Source organism: Pecten maximus, chromosome 19, assembly GCF_902652985.1.
Source record: "Pecten maximus chromosome 19, xPecMax1.1, whole genome shotgun sequence".
Lineage (NCBI taxonomy): Eukaryota > Metazoa > Mollusca > Bivalvia > Pectinida > Pectinidae > Pecten > Pecten maximus.
In genome coordinates, this window is record NC_047033.1 from 18,209,345 (window position 1) to 18,232,193 (window position 22,849).

Below are 22,849 nucleotides of genomic sequence, written 5' to 3' on the forward strand. Positions count from 1 at the left end.
TCCCTCCTAGAAAAATTGATACAACACGCTAAATATGCAACCCTCAACTCCAGTTGGGTGTTGGGGGTCGTGTGGGCGAATTCCCTACATCCTACACAGATAGTTCCTAAGCCGGAAATCCTTGGAAGGATACAGAACACATGTAACAGCCATTCTGGATTTCATTACCAGAATAATCATCGTTTACTAAAGAACTTGTACACTGTGGCTGCAAGAAAGGCTGCAGACGAGCATGTAAATGTGCAAAATCCTCACTTCCGTGCACAGCTCTTTGTACCTGTAATATAACTAATGTTGAAAGAGATTGTAAAATGGAACGGAAATTAAGCAGAACAGGATGAACGTCAAATTGATAATGTCGAAGTTATCTTTTACCCTGGGTTTTAACTACAAAAATAATAATAATAAAATAAAACCGGAAGTTGAATGACAATTTTCCATATTAGCTTATAGGAACTGGAAATCCAAATGAAAACAAGTCATGTGCATCACCTTGCCACAAAAACAACATTGATTTGGTAGGTAACTATTGATGTATGGTACAAATCATGTTATAGTAGTATGAAAGCAAACTGTGAAGTGTTTTTTTTTTGCAAATGTATTCGCCCTGAAACCCGGAAGTAGAAATGCATTTAGTTTCACAAAATGTGGCTTGTTTATAAGATTTAATATTGCTTCATAGCAATAAATTCCACGATATTCGTACAAACAATGTCCTTTTAAAATTAATTATATTTTTGTTCCAATAAAAGGGAAAATTGCGACAATTTTAAAGGAAAACCGGAAGTTCTGGTTTTTAAAGAAAAAAAAAGTAATGAAGTATAAGTTGATTCGTTTGCACATTAACACTAACTTTTTGAAATATAATGGAGTAATATCTGCAATAAAAAAATGTTTACAACACTTTGAATTTGATTCCACTAATTATAACTTTGTTTATCCAGTTTTACCTAGCAATATTGCAATATTTCTTAATATTAATAAAGGCTCGAAGATATTTTATGATATTCTAAATTCAAAGAATGATATTACTGCTAAAGGGAAAGAGAAATGGTCTAACGTACTTGATTTCAATTTAAATGATTGGTGTAGTACATTGTATATATACACTTCCTTTTACAGTAAGTAAAAACTCACGATTACACTGGTTGCAATTTAGAATATCACATCATATCTTAACAACTAATTCATTTCTTTTCAAAGCCAAACTAACAAACCATCCATTCTGTAACTTTTGTAACTCAGAAATTGAATCAATTGTTCACCTTTTTTGGGAGTGTGACCAAGTTCAGAATCTTCTTGAAGGTCTAGATATATTATTAGATGCATTATTTATTCCCTTTAGACTAAATAAAAAAACAATGCTTTTTGGTAAATATGATGGTGATTATAAAAATCCATCCTTTAAAGTAGATAATCAAATTATTTTGATTATAAAACAATACACATGCAGAAACAGATGTCTGCATAAATCTTTAAATATCAACTCTTTACTCTATTGTATCTATGATCATTATAAAGTCAGAAAATTTTGTAGCTCTCAAAAGGGGGAAAAAGAAAAAAACAAATGTTTGGCTGAATGGAGAAAATGGGATAAACTTTTGCAGATTATGGAATAATACTTTTTTTAATCTGTTTTATTGACTTATACATTACACATTTATTTGTATTAAATATTAATAATCGTATACATGTGGTACCTTCTTCTTTTGCTGGAATCCCAGTGTCTGACAATTGCAGTAAATATATATAATTGAGTTAATCTACATTTTTTAGTAACAAGTCTACCATCCAGTCCTTTCCTCTTTTGGCATAAATTGTTTAAAGTATGATATTTATTTTTTTTTTCTTTTGTACTCTCTTTGAATAAAAATACTTTAAAATATTACAAAGTACTCCCTTCCTTTTCTTCTTCTCCTTCCTTTCTTTCTTCCACCTTTCATACATCTTCTCTTCCTTCTCCTTCCTTTCTTCTTCTTCTTTATTGATATCTGTATATGTCTATATGGATTTTTGTCGTTTTGTTCAAGATTAAATAATATAAATGTTATGATTTGTATCCTGTCCACGTGTATCTGTGTTTGTTTTTATCTTATACCATTGATGTTAGGTGTGTATGTTTGTTAGGGTGAGAGGGTGAAAACAAATGACGTTAAATACGAAAGGTTTTGGAAGAATATATAGTGTGAAAGCTGAACAATTGAGTGAATAGATGCAATATACATAAATTTGAATGTCAAAAGATAGAATGTAGAGTGAGTAAGTAAGTATGTAAATGTTTCCGAAGTAAAATATATATATGTACCTATGTATAATATGCCTTGGAAAAATAAAACAAATATATAAAAAAAAACAGTATTTTATTACATATACATGATGTACAACATATCCAACCATTGTTTTTGCCTAAAATCTTGTTTTGTGATACCGCGGCGGCCATCTTGGATTTTACCGGAAGTAGGGCTTTTTGGCGATGGGTCCATATCTGAAATGTTTTGTTTGGTTATTAATTTTGTTCACACCAAGTTTCATGCTTTTACCACAAAATGCAGTATTTTTCTCTTATCTGCTGTACTGCATGTGGTAAATTGGTGACACACTTGCCTTTCACCTAAGCGACCGGGGTTCGATTCCTCGATCGGACGTGAAAAGGAATGGGAACAGCTGCCGGACCACGTCGGTTTTCCCCTGGTACTCCGGTTTTTCCTCCACAGTAAGACCCCATCCGGGGCTATAACTTGTTTCAATAAAGTCACATATCGATAAAACAAAAAGCTGCAGTATGCTGACATACAAAATGTCAGTCCATTTTAAAATATCCTCTACTGAATTACAATCGTTGTCAATCTCGAATCGAATATTTTCGCTCCCGTATGCCTACACTACTTCAGTAACAAACAATATGGGAATTAATTGATCAAATGCCTTAAACTATCGATAATTAAATCATTTAGAGTACTGATGAGCTGTAACAATGCAGGTAAATCTACACGAGAAAAACTCCCTAGGTCTCGTTTAGTGGGAGACTCGATAAGACAGATCCTTATGTATACATTTAAATATTGAAGAAAGTGTGTCAGTTTTACCGAATGGTGATTGAATTACGTCTAATAAAGAAGTTCGTTTTATGTTTCGATTAAACATAATTTATCACTAAATGGCAAACTATTTAACACAGGTATAGTTAGATACGCTAGTCGTTTGGTGTCATTATAATTTGGTGGGGTAGATCTCTCATGTTACAATAATGATTTGGTCTTCATTTCAATAATGGCGCCGTTCAGGATGCGCACATGTGCTTGACATTCTTATGGTGTTTTGATATTGAAAATTATGAAATTTATTGAATTATGGGCATATTGCATCTTCTCATCTTATTTTGAAATTTCGTTTAATCTTATTTAAGTTCCCCCTCGTCTCCTAGTTTGTATTACTTTACGCTCTATGCATCACTGAAGTGTTTCAAAAGGACCAACAGCTGTATGATGAAGTTTTTGACTTTGTTCTTTCTGTTTCAATTTGTATTAAAGGTGCTAAGGTATTCTTTAAAAAGTTAAATTGTAGCTAATGTGATTCAAAGTACATTTAGAACTGCACACGAATCTGATGTACTTTATTTCACTCCAGTGAATCATAAAGAAAACATTTACACGAGAGATTCACCGTCTTTATTCCATCACAGAGTTCCTTAGACACGGAACACGGGCGATGGTTGATGATAAAATGGAGCATATACAGGTTACATTCTGCATATTCGGAATGCAGTATGCTGAATGTCGTGTCAACGTGCCCTTAGACGGAAGTGTGCGAAAATATCCCATTCCAGCATTTTTGCATGCTTACAAGGTTTGTACGTAGAACAAAGTGAGGTTGAGGTGTCGGTCTGTTGTCGTGGGGTTCATGCTACCCTGCAGCGGAATATAGATTCTTGTCTCATTATATTCAATTAATTCGTTACCATGGTGAACAGCCAGGACCTACCTATAAGTATGCAAAGCTTTGTTGATAAAGGCTTTCTCCGGTATCTGTCGACGGAATTTCTTATAAATGATCATTGTTCTTGGTTTGCATATTTTGTTTTTCCATTGTAAAGACATGTAAAATAACCCAAAGCTATGCGGAATAACTCCAAATGTATCGTAATTAAGTATGTTAATTACGAGAGACATGACATCTTGCGAAATGATTTCCTCAAGCTTTTTAATCATGAAGATATTTTCCACATTCTCGTGTTTTTGACACGGTGTTCTAATTTACCCACTAGCGCCGAGCGATTGTTTGGATGGCCTTATCGCACCGGCCAGGGCTATTTTAGGACGGGTGTGAAGGACACACAAAGGATACGATGAATGTTGGTTAACATTGTTTTACGTCTTATTAACAATAGAAGGTCATTTATGTTTCTATGAATGACGGGGCTACAGATGTTTTTTTTATAGTGCGCAATACTGAAATGTCACTCATGGGCAGTCTATAACCTAATGCGATCACGTGATCCCGACAACAGGTAGTCATCACCGCTTAAGTTAGCTGTACTAAAGTCAGGAGCATCAACGTTATGCCATTTGTGAGAAAGGTCAAGTACTTGAAATAGAAATAAAGGTATGCCAAGCCGGAAGTGCCTGTAAATGGAGGAATATGTAAACTATGTGATAGTCATCAAATTGCAAATGATCGATTTTTTTTATAGATTGTGTTTTTAGGCTTACTTAAGAAGTGATCTCATGAAAGTAGAATCTGATAAAAATCAACATTTCTTTAGTTTATATTATCATGAACAATTCTCACACATCATGAACGATGATGATTCACAAACATTACTAGCAAAAACTCTTAAAGCCGGTTACAAAAGAAGGAAATGCTATGTCTAACTATGCATACTTAAGAAATAATTAGTGATGATTCGTGTATTATTGCAGGATGTACAACGAGGACGAGTATATTTTGCAATTGAATTAATAACGAAGGCCGCAGGCCTGAGTTATTAATTAAAATTGCAAAATATCCGAGTCCGAGTTGTATATCCTGCAACAATACACGAGTCAAATTTGATTATTTCTATTCTACCATGTACTGTTTGGTTCTTAGATCGACCTCTTTCTAATAGAAAAACAGCAAAGAAACCCTGAGAAAACCTTGGAATTTATTTCTTGAGTATTGCTATTTGTTGATGAAATATACAGGCAATACAGTACTACGATCAAGAGCATCTTTCATATGGCATTGATTTTGAAAATAAAAAAAAAGGATAAAAAAAAAAAAAAAAAAAGGTGGGCCTCCGTAGGATTCGAACTCGCGTCGTGATAAAATTTAAAATTGAAAGATTAGCCCACTCGGCTATAGTAACCTTTAATAAAACGGGTGAATATTAGATATATAAAATTGTTACAGCCGTGACTCCCGACCATGTATTATTGGGACGAGCGTGTATTATTGGCACGAGCGTGGGTTATTGGAAAATAATACATTTTTTTAAACCAATCAAAACTGGCATTGCATAGCAAACATGGTATAATTCAGTATAGTGATCTCCTGAAGTTAGAATCTGACAAGCATCAAAATTTCTTCAGTTTATTATCTGAATAGATACTCAGGAAAATTCTTACATGATACTTGTATATATGAACGATGATGACTTTGAGCGTTGTACTAACAGAAAAAGAAGTCACGTATGTGTGTGATGGTTGCTTGGGTGGTTGTTTAATGTGTTACGGAAGCAAATGTTCATATGCCCCAGTGGCAGAGCACCGAAATTCTATATTATGGTATTCGGTATTTGATGCATTTGTTATGTATCTCATGAATTTCGACACCTTTATAAACTATTTTACTACTACTGTATTGAGATCTTCTCCGAGAAACAGCAAGTACTTTTATGAATAACATCTTCCCCGAGAAAGGTCAAGGACTGTTGTGTGTGATATCTTCCCCGCGAAAGGTCAAGGACTGCTATGTTAGATATCTTCCCCGAGAAAGGTCAACGATGATTCATTGCCAGGGAAAGGTTATGGAGAATGATATATATGTGACATCTTCCTCGAGAAGGTCAAGGACAGTTATGAATGACATCTTCCCCGAGAAAGGTCAAAGACAGTTATGAATGACATTTTCCCCGAGAAAGGTCAAGGACTGCTATGTTAGATATCTTCCCCGAGAAAGGTCAACGATGATTCATTGCCAGGGAAAGGTTATGGAGAATGATATATATGTGACATCTTCCCCGAGAAAGGTCAGGGACTGTTATAGATGACATCTTCCTCGAGAAAGGTCAAGGACTGTTGTGTGTGATATCTTCCCCGAGAAAGGTCAATGACTGCTATGTTAGATATCTTCCCCGAGAAAGGTTCAACGATAATTCATTGCCAGGGAAAGGTTATGGAGAATGATATATATGTGACATCTTCCTCGAGAAGGTCAAGGACAGTTATGAATGACATCTTCCCCGAGAAAGGTCAAGGACAGTTATGAATGACATCTTCCCCGAGAAAGGTCAAGGACTGGTATGTGTGACATCTTCCCCGAGAAAGGTCAAGGACAGTTATATGTGGCATTTTCCCCGAGAAAGGTCAAGGACTGCTATGTTAGAGATCTTCCCCGAGAAAGGTCGACGATGATTCATTGCCAGGGAAAGGTTATGGAAAATGATATATATGAATTTTGAAACATAACGCTCAGAGACGATGGATCAAAGATGATTGCATATTGACCTCATTCCCGATATAAGTAAAGACCAATTGCAAATAGGCAGGTATTGGTTTATTTATATGTCACACATACACATACCATAATACAAAACCGATGTACAATTATTTACAAAGTCAGAACATAATTACTACTCAGCGTTTATGCGATGTGTCTGATGGAGTTGTAAGATGCTGGAGGCCATACCCGAGTGGCCCGCTGGCACGTATCGAGATAGAGACTGGTACATGTAGCATGTCCGCCGTAACACGGTGAAACTTGAAAGGTAATTTGGCTTATGTCTATCAACTCTGAAATTAGATCGCCATATTTCCTATTTATACACTGACCACGATATCACTGGTCAGCCTCCTAAGTATATCAGCAGGCCCCTTTACGTGTAGCGATGTTTAGGAAATGTGTTTCAGAGCCTGACCATGTCCAGGACCTTAGGATAAACAGTTTAATCAAATCACCTTTAATGAGACAACGGGACGCCGCTTTAGTACGTAAGTAAAGTGACTTATGTCAGACTTTCAGGTAAAAAAAGATATTAACAGTTCAACAATTCAGGCCTTGCTGATGATTAGCTAGACCAGATTGACTCGTTGTGTTGAACTCTTTGGTTACAGATGAGTCGATATTCCTGTAGGGAAAATATGTACGGTATTTATGCAAATATGTAATATTTAAATTTAGGTCGATTTACATGGCCGGTTCAGTGACGTCATACACGGTGGGAAAAGGTGACTGTGTAACGGGGTTGAATCGTGAAGGTTTGCTTCTCATTTGTATGTTCATGCTATGCTATTCGTATTTGGGTATTTGATGCGCATACTATTGTATGATTTAAAATTATTTTATTGTTTGGATTTAATTTCCTTTTTTTCTATGTTTTTTTTTTTTTGTGTTTTTTGTGGACAGTTAGGTCTCTTTTATCTTAATACAAGCAAAATGGAACGTAGTGTTTTACTGTCAACAAACGGGGAACATAGATACTGCAGGGACCCGTTGAAAGTCGCCACTTTATTGAACAGCCTCATCCTGTTTCATGGCTGTGTTGTGAATTGTATCCTATAAACAGGACACATCGAAGGGGCCTTTTTACTCCGATAATAATTGTTTGTTTGTTGGCTGGGTTTATCGCCCTTTGAAAGGACAGGGTCATTTTGAGGCGGCGTATCATTGTAGTAGTTGGTGACTACCTCACTTAACAATATAAGGGAGGCTGGCCACATGCCATAACAGCAATCCGATCCGTTTTTCACCTTCCCGAGAAACACAAACCTTTACCTAAGGTTACGTTGTCGACGCTTTAACCGACTGATATGTCGTGTCGACAAAACACCTCCTACGACATTTAGTAAAACATCCCCCAACGTTCTAGTACGGCTTGGTAAGCAAAACAACAATTTACATAAGTTATATATATATATATAAATATTATTAATCATTTTCACGGTACTCCCAGACAGCGCTTATACTGCTTCTAGCAGAAATGCATGAAATGTCACGAAAATATAGAAAATAATCTAATTAATTCCAACAGAAGAAATGAAAGGTAAACAGCGTCCTACTAACGCGTACATACAAAAAGTTACACACCAAATACAGAGGTGGGGCTCGTTACGATTCATTCAGAATGCAATTAATTATTTTCTGCTTTTAATTGATTTGAAGGGTGGTCATAGTGTAAGTATGTAATTTTGATGGAGTATATACAATTGTCTTTTTCTTGCTTTCAGTCGATCGTAGTTGTTATTCTTTCTGTGAGATTTAGCAGCTTTAAGATCATGACATATAACTTGTAGTATACAAGATGTTTATTGTTTAAAGAAGCAGAGTTTTAATTCATTTTCCTCCTTCCCATTCGCGTTGTATTAGCTATGTAGAATAATATATCAAAATGAAATCTCTTTTACTGCGACAACGGGACGCCGGCCTCTCCAGGTGGTATGTACAGGATATAGTAAAAGGTCAAGTCAACTACGTGTAGATAATTATAAATCATTTTATATTGATTTCATTGCATATGTGAAACTCAACAGTAGGCATATCGGATACACTAGCATATGTATGTGTTCCTCCCCTATGTAATAATCATATCAGGATACCAAAGACGACGTCCGAAAATATAATATCTGGTTTATTTGGCTTGTACTCGGTGGTAGAGATGTTAAATGAACTCCGCCGATTGCTGTCTGGTAAGTATCGGTATCCTTAACATAGGACTAATTTTCAAAATTACAACACCTTATGTGAAAGATTGATTAAGATCGCCGATGACGTGTGTGTCGCCATCTGCTGTTTTGATTGGAAGATGACATTTCGTCGACGTGTAATTTGCTTCATAGAAATTAATTACTTATAAACTTTTTGTTTACGTACAAACGCTGGAGTTAAAGACGAATTGTTTAATTTCGGTGATAAGCTGCACCCTTTTACTACAGCAGTATGGAGTTGGTGGGTGTTGTCTATTTTAGAGGAAGGTTTATACAAGGAACAACCTGCTGTGTATCGCTACCGTTAATTATACTTTAATATGGAATAGTGAAGACTGTGGCTTTCACGCCTACATAGTCGTATACAAGTGAATATCGGGTTGACAAGTTTATATGCTATATCCTCTACACCGCAAAATCAATATTCATTCGTGACAGAAGATGTTCCCTCCTAACCGGAAATTATATTCCAATTACTGTCAGCTACAAATAGATCAGTGTATAATTAAGTTTTAACATATATGTAAGGGTGTGGGTTGAAAAAGTTTATGGACCTCTAAAAAGACAATAAGAATTTTTACTTGTTTTGTTTTTGTTCTATTTTCATTATGGATCTCGTGAGTGAAAATTATTTTACCGTACTCATTTTCATTATTGATCCATTAAGATTTTAATATAACTCATAAAATCTTAACAGTCTTCTCGGTAGGTGGATAATTGTCCATAAACTACTCACATATTAACAGATCAGGCCATGCCACTCACCGCAGTCCTTGATACTGTATAACTATACTATCCCTATATCCAATGTGATGGAGGTTCTTTGCCATAGGGACCTGGTTTCCTAAATATGTTGAAGCAATGTTGTAGGATAATTCAAATGAGAATTGCTGAATGCGTGATGTATTGTAACATCCGTTCTTTTTTATTTCGTCACTTGGGCGATGGATAATGTAGACATATCTAACGACATTTTGGCTATTTTTCAGAAGTAATGAATACTAACATCATTTGTCATGGCGTCGTAGACTCGATTCAAAGAGGACAGTCACAGTTTTCTGAATATCGTTCTGCAAATCGAATACTTAGAACAATTAATTATAATTGCATCGTTTGATATGTAAAGATGTAAATTGTAATAAAGAGTCGCCCTCCTTGATAGCATTTTATAGAACGATTGGCAGACATCCTTAATTTATAAACCGGAAGTGACGCAAATCTCTTTCAAATTTGGTGGGCTTTACAGTAATGCTACATTGTTGTGAGTTCCTAAGCCCCAAATGCATAAGACAATTGATAGTGAAAATCATTGCCCCTTGTCTGCTTCACTGTGTTGGTCTTGTCCGGAGATGTATTATCCTTTGGCCCTGCCAAAAGGACAGTCAGTGTCATTTAAAATGAGCACACACAATTTATTTCCGTATATTTTTGTGTCCATTGTGTAATCTTTCAGCATAGAAAGTGTAATATTTCTGTTTTGAACAGTACCCATTGGGTGAATGTCTGCTGTTTATTCAGTTTGTATTGGACGCTCCGGTATCTTTATTTATCATTTGGTTAGAAACACAACAAAACAAAAATAACTGGTTATGAATAATGCATAGATATTAATTGGGCTATCAGTTCGTCATTTAACAAACTTCGAAAGCAGAAATTCCACTGGGGACCTTGCACACACCCCTAATCATAATGATTACTCCTTCTCATTTTTATTTTTCTGTACGAAATGACTATTCTGTGCACTCAGTTGTTTCATGTTGTTGACCGCCATAATGACCGCCCACCTTGTTTTCCGATAGCCACTGAAACCCTCTTGTCTACACTCAAACCACATCTATAGCTTCCTGGACAAAATGATAATTACTATTTCCTCTACGTACCCATCAGAGACGACTTTATATGCTCCGTGCGCAGAAATAGCACATCATAACTCTGGCCAGAAGTACAATGAAAATCTAATTTTGTCAATTTCCGTAATTTGATTTGAGATTTCCTTGACCGATAAGTTACCAGAGACATAGGGACTTGATACGAAAATTCCTAACCAACTGCATTATATACATATATTGTATGGACCGCTGATTAAGCAACTCGTGCCAAGTTCCTATGGTCAGTGATATGTACGGTGTACCAGGTCAATTATTAGCTTATCAGCTCACAGCGTTAACTAGCTAAATCAGCGAGTACGGTCAGCGAGAAATGTCAATTAGCTGTCGGACCTCATTAGATATCCATTGTTGGAGTGGAATTAGGCGAGATTTTAGAACAATCTGATGCCATCTGCAATTGATATGAAATTATACGAATATTGATTAGGTAAAGGTTGCGTAAGTAAAAATAGTCGATACCGAATTTGGACCGCACTTTCTATAAGATTAAAAGAAAATCAAAAGATATTATTATGCCTCCTGTTTGAAACAGTGTTCATGATAAGTTAAAACACATCACGTGTTAGTGATATAAAACATCATGTTTCCCCGAGCCGCGTGAACCAGGGAAAACAACATCATACCTCCCTGGAGCTTGTGCCACCACGGCGACACTCTCTCTCGCAAAAGTTGTCGTTCTTGTCAGTTTCGTTTTAACAAACATGGAAAACTGTCAAAAGATGAACTTTACTGAACTTGTAAATATACTTGTTGCTTGTTCCGGTATAATAAACAATTATTGGCCCATTTGCAAGGGTGATATGAAGGTTTGTCTAACTTCAGCAGTCATATTCCCTCCGCCCTCGAGGGGATATGACTACTTCAGGTAGACAAACCTTCATATCTTAACCTAACTGACAGCAAATGTTATATTGATATATAGATGATAAACATGAGCAACAAGAACTATCTTTAAAACAGATTAACGGCATTGTTTTAATGCTAGTGGTTTTAATGTGAAGCTGCTGGTGAAATAAATTAACGAACTAATAATATAAACTTTATTTTATTCTTTCAATTCATACATATACAATACACAATCATACACTCATAATGTGAATAGGATTCGGAAACAAGTGGACAACGTAATAAGAAATGTTCGTTGGTCTCGTCTTCATGATTACACATGCATAGAGGACGAACTAATACGTTTCAGCACTGAAAACAAAATTATATCAGTTTGAATCATTTTGGTGTTAATAAAACTGCATTTGAATCAGGATTATAATTTTATTAATGGGTCATTTGAAAAGATACATCCACTAATTCAGCTTGCATTCAATCTTAACTTTGTTTCGTTTTTAACTGCATATATGCATTTTGCATTTACCGCTACATTCACCAATCACATATTTCATCTTGACCAGTAACGCCACCTGTCGCGTCATATCCGGGGCCAAAAGAATATTATACGGCTATGCCGAAAAAAAGGTCACTAGAACTGATAAATATTGGAGAAAAACGGTTTACAAGGGAAACCTCAGACAAACGAACACTACAATAGACGGATATAAGCTTACACACATACATATTCTAAAATGTACCAGATGTATTACAGTATTGTGAATGTACCAAGTTCAGGGCTGTTTTGTGAATGTATCAAGTTCAGGGCTGTATTGTGAATGTACCGGGTCCGGAGCTCTATTGTGAATGCTCCTGGCCCATGGCTGTATTGTGAATACCCCTGGTCCATGGCTATAATGTGAATACCCCTGGTCCATGGCTGTAATGTGAATACCCCTGGTCCATGGCTGTATTGTGAATACCCCTGGTCCATGGCTGTAATGTGAATACCCCTGGTCCATGGCTGTAATGTGAATACCCCTGGTCCATGGCTGTAATGTGAATACCCCTGGTCCATGGCTGTATTGTGAATACCCCTGGCCCATGGCTGTATTGTGAATGCCCCTGGTCCATGGCTGTATTGTGAATGCCCCTGGTCCATGGCTGTATTGTGAATACCCCTGGTCCATGGCTGTATTGTGAATACCCCTGGTCCATGGCTGTAATGTGAATACCCCCGGTCCATGGCTGTAATGTGAATACCCCTGGTCCATGGCTGTAATGTGAATACCCCTGGTCCATGGCTGTAATGTGAATGTACCAGGTTTGCAGTTGTTATGTGATTGTACCAGGCTACGGTTTATTTTCCACGTACATATTTAAGGATCGAAGTTGCAGCAATAGATTATATACGGCAGGTCCAGGGCTGGACTGTATGTGCCTGTCTTCCCGGTATAGATTCGACTGGTCTATGAATAAAATGACAATGACATTCATTGTCTATTGATGAGGTAAGACCTTTGACATTAGCCGTCACATTGTCTACATTCCTTGGCCTTCCCTTCTATCATTCTTCCTATCGTCCATGGCACGATCAGCTTCATATCCTAAATCATACCGGCCTCACTTCAAGGTCAAGGCCATTTTCGGTCTGAGTCTCACTTCGGAATCTGAAGGTCACGTTTGAACTCTTTTGAAAAATGGCTGGTTATAGTTATGTTCTTGGATACCTTTTGAAATACATTTGAAAATAATGAAATTTATTAGATTATTTGGGTATTACATTTTCCCGTTCAGACTTGGACATTGACTTTAGCTTTGTTGCTTTATTCGAGATCTCCATTTTATTGAAATGTGCCAATATCTTTTGATTTGTTTTGTATAGTTTCCCTATTACATACCCAGCACCAACTTGATTGCTCAGTCTCAATTCCTAAAATTGGTCAGCGAGTTATATGTATACTGTTCCTGGTCCTAAACAACTATCCACCTGGTGGCCGAGTCACACACTCACAAGTCTGGTCAGTCTCGTTAACAGCTAGACTGCTGACGAATGTAATCACAATAACATCGTCACGTCTGATAATTATGCAGCATGATGTACAGATAATTTCATTCCTTGATTAGTTGTCTCTGACGTAATCTATTGGTTATGTCTTTTTAAGCGTTTAACGTCTTCATATGACGACGGATGTCAAGAAGACGCCTAGGGTAAGACATAAAAGTATATAAAGACAGAGCAGTGAGGAAAGAAATAAATAAAATAATATGATCCCAAGTGTTGCAATAGGGAGCAGTATATCTAGTAGTGGTCTCTTCAATGTCCCCTAAATAGATTAAGACACCGAAGAAAATCCTCGATTCTTCAGGGGACAAACTTATATAGGCGCCTTCTATGAAAAGCATGCAATTGGATACAATGAGCCGTATTCAAGGGCTCTTCAACGTCCCCTGAACAGCAGACAAAGAAGGACAAGACTTCGACCCTACAGATGGGCATCCAATTAGTCGCCTCTTAAGACATGTAATGACATGCAGAACACTCATCCTTTCCTCGCTCCCTCATGAGTTTGATAACGTCGTCTCTAACAATACATTACTCTAAAGGTATATAAAATCCCAAATGAGTCTTGACCCAAGTTGGTCTATTTAAGAATCTGGCCTGTGCATCATTATATCATAAAACGTAGGCAATATCCGTCGGCTTTCATCTTTCATCCGATTGAATTGGCATCATCTAATTATCATCTTTCGGTAAAACTAAATTAAGACGGAATGGTGAATGTAAGGCATATATAAATGTTTCAATTTTGAGTTGCTGATAGCGCTATACAGTTTTGCGTTCGCTCTTTTGAGGAAGGGTTCGGGTTCTGTCCTCTGGCCTTTAGTTGAGGTGTCACCCGAGTGAGGAAGGCTTTTGGGTTCTCTTTCTCCTGGCCTGAAGCTGAGCCTTTGCCCTATGAGGAATGGTAAGTGTTCTGTTCCCTGTCCTGTAGTTGAGCGTTCGCCCCCGTGAGGAAGTCTTTTGGTTCTGTTCCCTGTCCTGTAGTTGAGCGTTCGCCCCCGTGAGGAAGTCTTTTGGTTCTGTTCCCTGTCCTGTAGCTGAGCGTTCGCCCTCGTGAGGAAGTCCTTGGTTCTGTTCCCTGGCCTTTAAGTTGAGCGTTCGCCCCCGTGAGGGAGGCTTTGGGTTCTGTCCCCTGTCCTGTAGTTGAGCGTTCGCCCCCGTGACGAAGTCTTTTGGTTCTTCGCCCCCGTGAGGAAGTCTTTTGGTTCTGTTCCCTGGCCGTTAGTTGAGCGTTCGCCCCCGTGAGGAAGTCATTTGGTTCTGTTCCCTGTCCTGTAGCTGAGCGTTCGCCCCCGTGAGGAAGTCATTTGGTTCTCCTCCCTGTCCTGTAGTTGAGCGTTCGCCCCCGTGAGGAAGTCTTTTGGTTCTGTTCCCTGGCCTTTAGTTGAGCGTTCACCTCCGTGAGGAAGTCTTTTGGTTCTGTTCCCTATCCTTTAGTTAAGCGTTCGCCCCCGTGATGAAGTCATTTGGTTCTGTTCCCTGTCCTGTAGTTGAGCGTTCGCCCCCGTGAGGAAGTCTTTTGGTTCTGTTCCCTGTCCTGTAGTTGAGCGTTGGCCCCCGTGAGGAAGTCTTTTGGTTCTGTTCCCTGGCCTTTAGTTGAGCGTTCGCCCCTGTGAGGAAGTCTTTTTGTTCGGTTCCCTGTCCTGTATCTGAGCGTTCACCCCCGTGAGGAAGTCATTTGGTTCTGTTCCCTGGCCGTTAGTTGAGCGTTCGCCCCTGTGAGGAAGTCATTTGGTTCTGTTCCCTGTTCTGTAGCTGAGCGTTCGTCCCTGTGAGGAAGTCTTTTGGTTCTGTTCCCTGGCCTTTAGTTGAGGGTTCGTCCCTGTGAGGAAGTCTTTTGGTTCTGTTCCCTGGCCTTTAGTTGAGCGTTCGTCCCTGTGAGGAAGTCTTTTGGTTCTGTTCCCTGGCCTTTAGTTGAGAGTTCGTCACTGTGAGGAAGTCATTTGGTTCTGTTCCCTGTCCTGTAGCTGAGCGTTCGCCCCCGTGAGGAAGTCATTTGGCTCTGTTCCCTGTCCTGTAGCTGAGCGTTCGCCCCCGTGAGGAAGTCATTTGGTTCTGTTCCCTGTCCTGTAGCTGAGTGTTCGTCCCTGTGAGGAAGTCTTTTGGTTCTGTTCCCTGGCCTTTAGTTGAGCGTTCGTCCCTGTGAGGAAGGCTCTGGGTTTAATTCCTTGGTCACGGCAGATCAGAGTTTATAACTTGGTTCTGTTCCCTGGGCTTTAGTTGAGCTTCGCCCCCGTGAGGAAGACTTTTAGCTCTGTTACCTGTCCTGTAGTTGAGTATTCGTCACTGTGAGGAAGGCTATTGGTTTAATTTCTTGGTCATGCCAGATCAAAGTCTATAACTTGGTACTGCTTCTCTCTGTTTGATGTTTAACTTTTAACTTTAGCGTCAAGAACTGGTCCGCCTGTTATCAGTATTATGTGGGTGATATGTCATTCTAGGGTCTCCATGGGTGGCATTTCAGTGTGATAACACTATAAAACAGCCGTCAGTGGCCGCATCACCAGTGATAATTGTACTTAGAATGACGTTATTTGGTTGATAGGATGTAAAACAATACTCAACTAACTATATATCACTGTCGGATTTCCTTTTTTATCACTTAAGTCGGTGTCCCTCTCTTGAACACCAAGTTGTCTTGTCCCATATACATCTCCTGACGACATTGTATATAATTAAATCGTAAGATATATATGGAGAGTTCTGTAGGTCAATACTATAAAACACAGACTGCTGGTTCACACTTACCACCTAGGTGTACACACGCTATACTGGTCATTTAAGTCTGAGGAAGATAACACAGCTCAGTAATGCCAATACCAATAACATTACTGGCTGTTAGATAACCTTTTATATGGCGATCCTTACCGACCTAAAGAATGTTTCTATAATAACAAAGGCTGCTGTTTTTGACGTTTTGACTTCCAGACATACCCGGAAGTAATGTACTGAAAATTCTATAGTTTATCGAAATTCACCTTACTGCTTGGTTAGTCTATATACAACTCAGCTGTCAGGTTAAATAACATCTTCATCATCTACGGAATATCTATTGTAGTAAGAGTATTTACCGATAATTATTTCTGGTCGTCCATCAGTGTCCAAATAACATCGGATCCAAGCTCCTTATTACCACTCCTCACGTGTCCTGTCTGTCTGTCGCACGGCTAGTCGCTGGTCATACGTCTGATGACTTTCGTCCGTCCGTCCGTCCCGTCCTTCTTAATATCTCCTTCATAATTCAGTTTACTTAATCTTTATTTGCACTGCAAAGATCACGAGCTGGAGAGTATTTTTAAAAGAACATGATGATCTCAAAAGATTTTACAAAGGAGTTCACAACACTGTAGAACATAAAATGTTCGCGTGTGCTTTGTTTCGTGGTGTGGAGTTTTCAAATTATTTCTTAGGTACAACCTTTCATGGTCAGGCAATGCAACACAGATAAAACAATAACACATACAACAATATTCCTTGTTTTTATATTAGATGTTCCATAGCAACATTCGTAGTTCAATAGCAACCACGAAAGCAGCGAAAGTTTATATACAACGAAAGTTTATATACAACGAAAGTTTATATACAACGAAAGTTTATACACAACGAAAGTTTATATACAGCGAAAGTTTATACACAACGAAAGTTTATATACAGCGAAAGTTTATATACAACGAAAGTTTATATACAACGAAAGTTTATACACAACGAAAGTTTATATACAGCGAAAGTTTATACACAACGAAAGTTTATATACAGCGAAAGTTTATATACAACGAAAGTTTATATACAACGAAAGTTTATACACAACGAAAGTTTATATACAGCGAAAGTTTATATACAACGAAAGTTTATATACAACGAAAGTTTATACACAACGAAAGTTTATATACAGCGAAAGTTTATACACAACGAAAGTTTATATACAGCGAAAGTTTATATACAACGAAAGTTTATATACAACGAAAGTTTATACACAACGAAAGTTTATATACAGCGAAAGTTTATATACAACGAAAGTTTATACACAACGAAAGTATATATACAGCGAAAGTTTATACACAACGAAAGTATATATACAGCGAAAGTTTATATACAACGAAAGTTTATATACAACGAAAGTTCATATACAACGAAAGTTTATACACAACGAAAGTTTATATACAACGAAAGTTAATACACAACGAAAGTTTATATACAGCGAAAGTTTATACACAAGGAAAGTTCATATACAACGAAAGTTTATAAACAACGAAAGTTTATATACAACGAAAGTTTATACACAACGAACGTTTATATACAACTTTTGTTTCATGTTTAACTAATTTTCAATAAGGTTGCGCTGGAGTCATGCATGGAATACATTTTAAGGGAAAGTAGTGTTAAATAAAGATGAACGAACTTTATACAATATAAATAAAGTGTATCTTTGGTCATTATTAATAAGTTATAATATTCTTTATTTGGGAAACAACGTTATACCCGAGGTGTTCTTTACGAAACAATATCTGTAATCTATTAACACATGGTGTTGTAGACTACGTTTGAATACTACACAAGCTGTTGTTTATGATGTTATGTTGGTTAAAACTAATATTACATTTGGATGGTTAAAACTAATATTACATTAGGGATAGGTTATATTTGAATATTAAACAAGCTGTTGTTTATGATGTTATGTTGGTTAAAACTGATATGGTATTAGAGATAAGTTATATTTGAATATTAAACAAGCTGTTGTTTATGATGTTATGTTGGTTAAAACTGATATGGTATTAGAGATAAGTTATATTTGAATATTAAACAAGCTGTTGTTTATTATGTTATGTTGGTAATAACCCAAATTATACTTGTAATTAGTATTGCTTTATCACATCATTTCAATGCTTTATTGGTAGGTCATAATGCCTCTGTCTGTTGGTATGTCGTTAATATACAGATCATACTGTTACCATGACAGGCTTGTCCTTCCCATTAATGAGACGTCACTCAGGCACGGGGTTATAAATTATCAAATTAAAACAGTATACACCCAAACAATGGCTATAAGATATGATTCGCCAGTGATGTTTGGAGTCAAAAGTCTGGGAATCGAGAAAATCAAAATAATTAACTTTCACAATTTTCGAAGCTGAGGTGCATTGGCTTCACAATTGAAGTAATTTCGAACTTTTGGATATTTGACAATTTAAAAACTCTATAGATAGGTAAACAAAACCCCATTTATTAGTTCCGGTAAGTTCCGTGGTAGACTTGCACAAGTCCCTATTTGTCAAGGACAAAATATTATACAAAAATATCAAAACATATAAATATAAGGATTGAATAAAGTGATGTTGAGGTGTATGGGGGTATAAACCTCAATAGGTCTTGAGACAAATTTATTATGAACTGCTTTGAATTTGTCTCAAGACCTATTGAGGTTTATACCCCCATACACCTCAACATAACTTTATTCAATCCTTAAATAAACATTTTTGTTCACGAGGTTTATTTTGATACCTTTTCTCAACACTCACTCGCCAGTATTCGAAATATCATACTGTCACATACCAGCTTTGGAATTGATGTCGTTGCACGTCCCTGCAACAGAAAGCCTTACATTCTATGGCGACGTGATATTGTAAAGAGGCTGATTGCTTATGTCAGACAACGTGTACCCAGGGACAAGTTAAGTCGGGGGATCGCTCACCTTGTTGTATATATAGGGGTGAGTGATCCCCAGATCAGTCTCTTCCAAATGATTAATTCCGCCAGATGTCACACGCAGAGCTGGAGAGGGTCCGAGCTAAAATCCCGCTGAGAGACTAATGTGTAGCTGATATTCGCGTGACCTGGTTTGGCTTCGGAGATCAATAATAGACTTGGACACCAAATCAAGTTGTTTTTTTTTGTGGTTAGGTTTTGACTTTGTATCGTTTAATGTCCTATCTGATTCCTGTGGTCATTCATGAACGGTAATGCCTCGTTTCTTGTCATTATCAATATTCGTTTACTTATATAGGAAGGCTAGAGTGTAAGAGAAATAATTTCATTCATTACACTTCCAATAAACTCTTATTGAAATTTTTAAAGAGAAGTAATTAAAATTAAGGAATATTGATTAAATTTGGACCATGCAAGGGGAAAACATGTTCCGTAGTCGGTCTGTGTTTCAATGTATAATTTTGGTATGACAGTTTATCAGTATCAATCAATATTCAAAGACAATAGTTACACCGATATTTGTGTATGTTATCACTTTGGTAATTACAATACTATACTTACACCGATATTTTTTTGTTATCACTTTGGTATTTACAATAATATACATACACCGATTCAGCATGCCATTGGCTTGTTGTAACAATATAAGTGTAGCGTGCTACTCAGAAACACAAGCCGCTGTCAATATAAGTCCGGGATGGAAGCCGACTACGACAGAGAAAACCCCAATCACAAAACTTTAAAGATCACATCATTTCCCTGACACATCCATGACAATTAGAAACACATAAATCCTACTACGAAACACACTCACAACATCCACGATTAGGTCTCCCGTAATTCCACAGGTATATCTGTAATGGTTAGGTGTAAATCCCATTGGGAGAAAATGCACAAAGTAAATCCAATAGAAATCAAAGTTAAAAAGATGCGTGGAGTAAATCTCAAAGTTAAAGTAATCTCTCTCGCTCTCCTCATTTTCACCCCTTATATATCATACTGCACTCTCATTGGCTAGCATCCGCTCCTCCGACCTACATTTGGCTCCACACTGGCTCCTCACTTACTCTGATTGGTCAATATCGGCTCCTCTCGCTACTCTGACCTACTTTCAGCTGGCTCCTCATTCACTCTGATTGGCTACACACTAGTTATATTTAGAATCTGTTACAATACTAACACGAGCCTTACACAAGCTGTCAGTCACACATCACTCGAATACACTAAAAACTACTAAATCTGTAAACAACTCCTTATATGGAATAATACTAAGTCTGCTTCTATAATAAACAATAACACATATAAACTCTTAACATTTCTAATCAATTAAAGAAAATAATATCAGCGTGAAATTTATTTCCACTCTACACAAGATTATCAACATGATTATCAACAAGTTGGACTTAAGATTATTAATAGCATCATGTACGAACGAATAAAAAACAATGTACAACAAATTGATCTGTTTACAAATCATTAACAATATTGTGTACAACAAAGATCCGGAAAAAGTCTTAATACACGTGGAATGATCAGATACACGTGTGTAAAACAAGAACTCAATTAATGTATACATCTACATATACAAAGTCGTTATTCAGAAGATGAGGGTTATTAATAACATGTTAATATCCTTGATGAATTTAATACACATAATCAGAAGACAGTGTTGACAAGTCAACTTCTCGTTGTCCACCACGAATGTCCCGTAACATACATATGTTACCAGACGGCAGTGATGACACGTTTCCGTCTCGCCCTCATGTACATGTGTTACCAGACGGCAGTGATGACACGTTTCCGTCTCGCCCCTCATGTACATGTGTTACCAGACGGCAGTGATGACTACGTTTCCGTCTCGCCCTCATGTACATATGGTACCAGACGGCAGTGATGACACGTTTCCGTCTCGCCCTCATGTACATATGTTACCAGACGGCAGTGATGACACGTTTCCGTCTCGCCCTCATGTACATGTGTTACCAGACGGCAGTGATGACACGTTTCCGTCTCGCCCTCATGTACATGTGTTACCAGACGGCAGTGATGACACGTTTCCGTCTCGCCCTCATGTACATATGTTACCAGACGGCAGTGATGACACGTTTCCGTCTCGCCCTCATGTACATATGTTACCAGACGGCAGTGATGACACGTTTCCGTCTCGCCCTCATGTACATATGTTACCAGACGGCAGTGATGACACGTTTCCGTCTCGCCCTCATGTACATGTGTTTGGGTCATGTTATAGAGTTTGTCTCGGTTAAGCCCCAGTCACACCGGACCTACGACCAGGTTACGACCTAGTTGCGACCGAAGAAAATCGGAATCGCAGAGAAATCGTAGCATGAGCGCACGACTAGTCGCAGTGGTCGTGGGTGATCGCACGCGCAAAATCAGTCGCAGCAAGGTCGATGGTCATGTTCAAAACTTCTGACCTGCGATTCTAAATCGCAAGTGGTCGCAGAACGGTCGTACCACCAGTCGCACATGAACGCAGGACCAGTCGTGCATGATCGCGGGCCAAGTAGTCGCAAATTGGTCGTGCTACTGGTCGTGCCACTCTACGATTGGTGGTACCACCGATCGTACGACCTCACAATTGGTCGTACGATCAGTCACGACCTGTCCCGATTGTTTGCACGACCTTACGATCGGTCGCACCACCAGTCTTTACCTCGCAAACCACTTTCCTGGTTACAGGTAACAAAATGACGGATATAAAAGCAATGTTGTTACTGCAGCATCAGCAACAACAACTGGGTGCAGTGGCTGCCGCAGCACTTATACGGCGTCGAAACCAATGACGAGCGAGAAGGCGACAATACTGAGTGCGCCCCTGGATCGATCGACTGTCTGTCTGATCGTGTAAGCAGTCGCAGGTTGCCACGACTGATCGTGCGAGCAATCGCAGGTTGCCACGACTGATCGTGCGAGCAGTCGCAGGTTGCCACGACTGATCGTGCGAGCAGTCGCAGGTTGCCACGACTGATCGTGCGATTGGTCACTGATCGCACCACTCATCGCACGCTTGCCTACGATTGCCTTCGATTGCCTACGATTGATCTTGCGATCAATCTTCTCCAATCGTAAGTCATTGCGCGACCAAGCGCACCACCAATCGTACGATGACCTACCACCAGTCGTAGGACCAATCGCAGTATGCGATCGCGAATAGACATCGCAACAAACATTGCCGATCGGTCGTAACTCGGCCAAATCGCCCCCAACCGCACGATTCAGAAATCGTACGATCTGGTGTGACTATAGCTTTAGTATTCTGGAGGCGACCGACCAACTCTATTTCCATGTCCAATGTGAGTATATATGGAAGACTACTGTATTATATATTTTGTTTACGTTTTTGGCGTATATCAACAATTGAACCAAGATAAAAAATTCTTAACCAGCGAAAATTAATATATATACAATGTATACATAAACATCTTTGTTTTTGACATTAACTC

At 38.2% G+C, this 22,849-nt stretch overlaps 1 protein-coding gene across 1 annotated transcript in view; it reads left to right on the plus strand.

The window, feature by feature from the left end:
- Window positions 1-7,084: 7,084 nt before the first annotated feature.
- LOC117318194 (calcitonin gene-related peptide type 1 receptor-like) overlaps window positions 7,085-22,849 on the plus strand; it is a 90,049-nt gene continuing 74,284 nt past the window's right edge. Inside the window, exon 1 of the mRNA XM_033873224.1 lies at window positions 7,085-7,190. The gene's annotated coding sequence lies outside the window, so the exon portion shown is untranslated. The remainder of the gene's footprint in view (window positions 7,191-22,849) is intronic.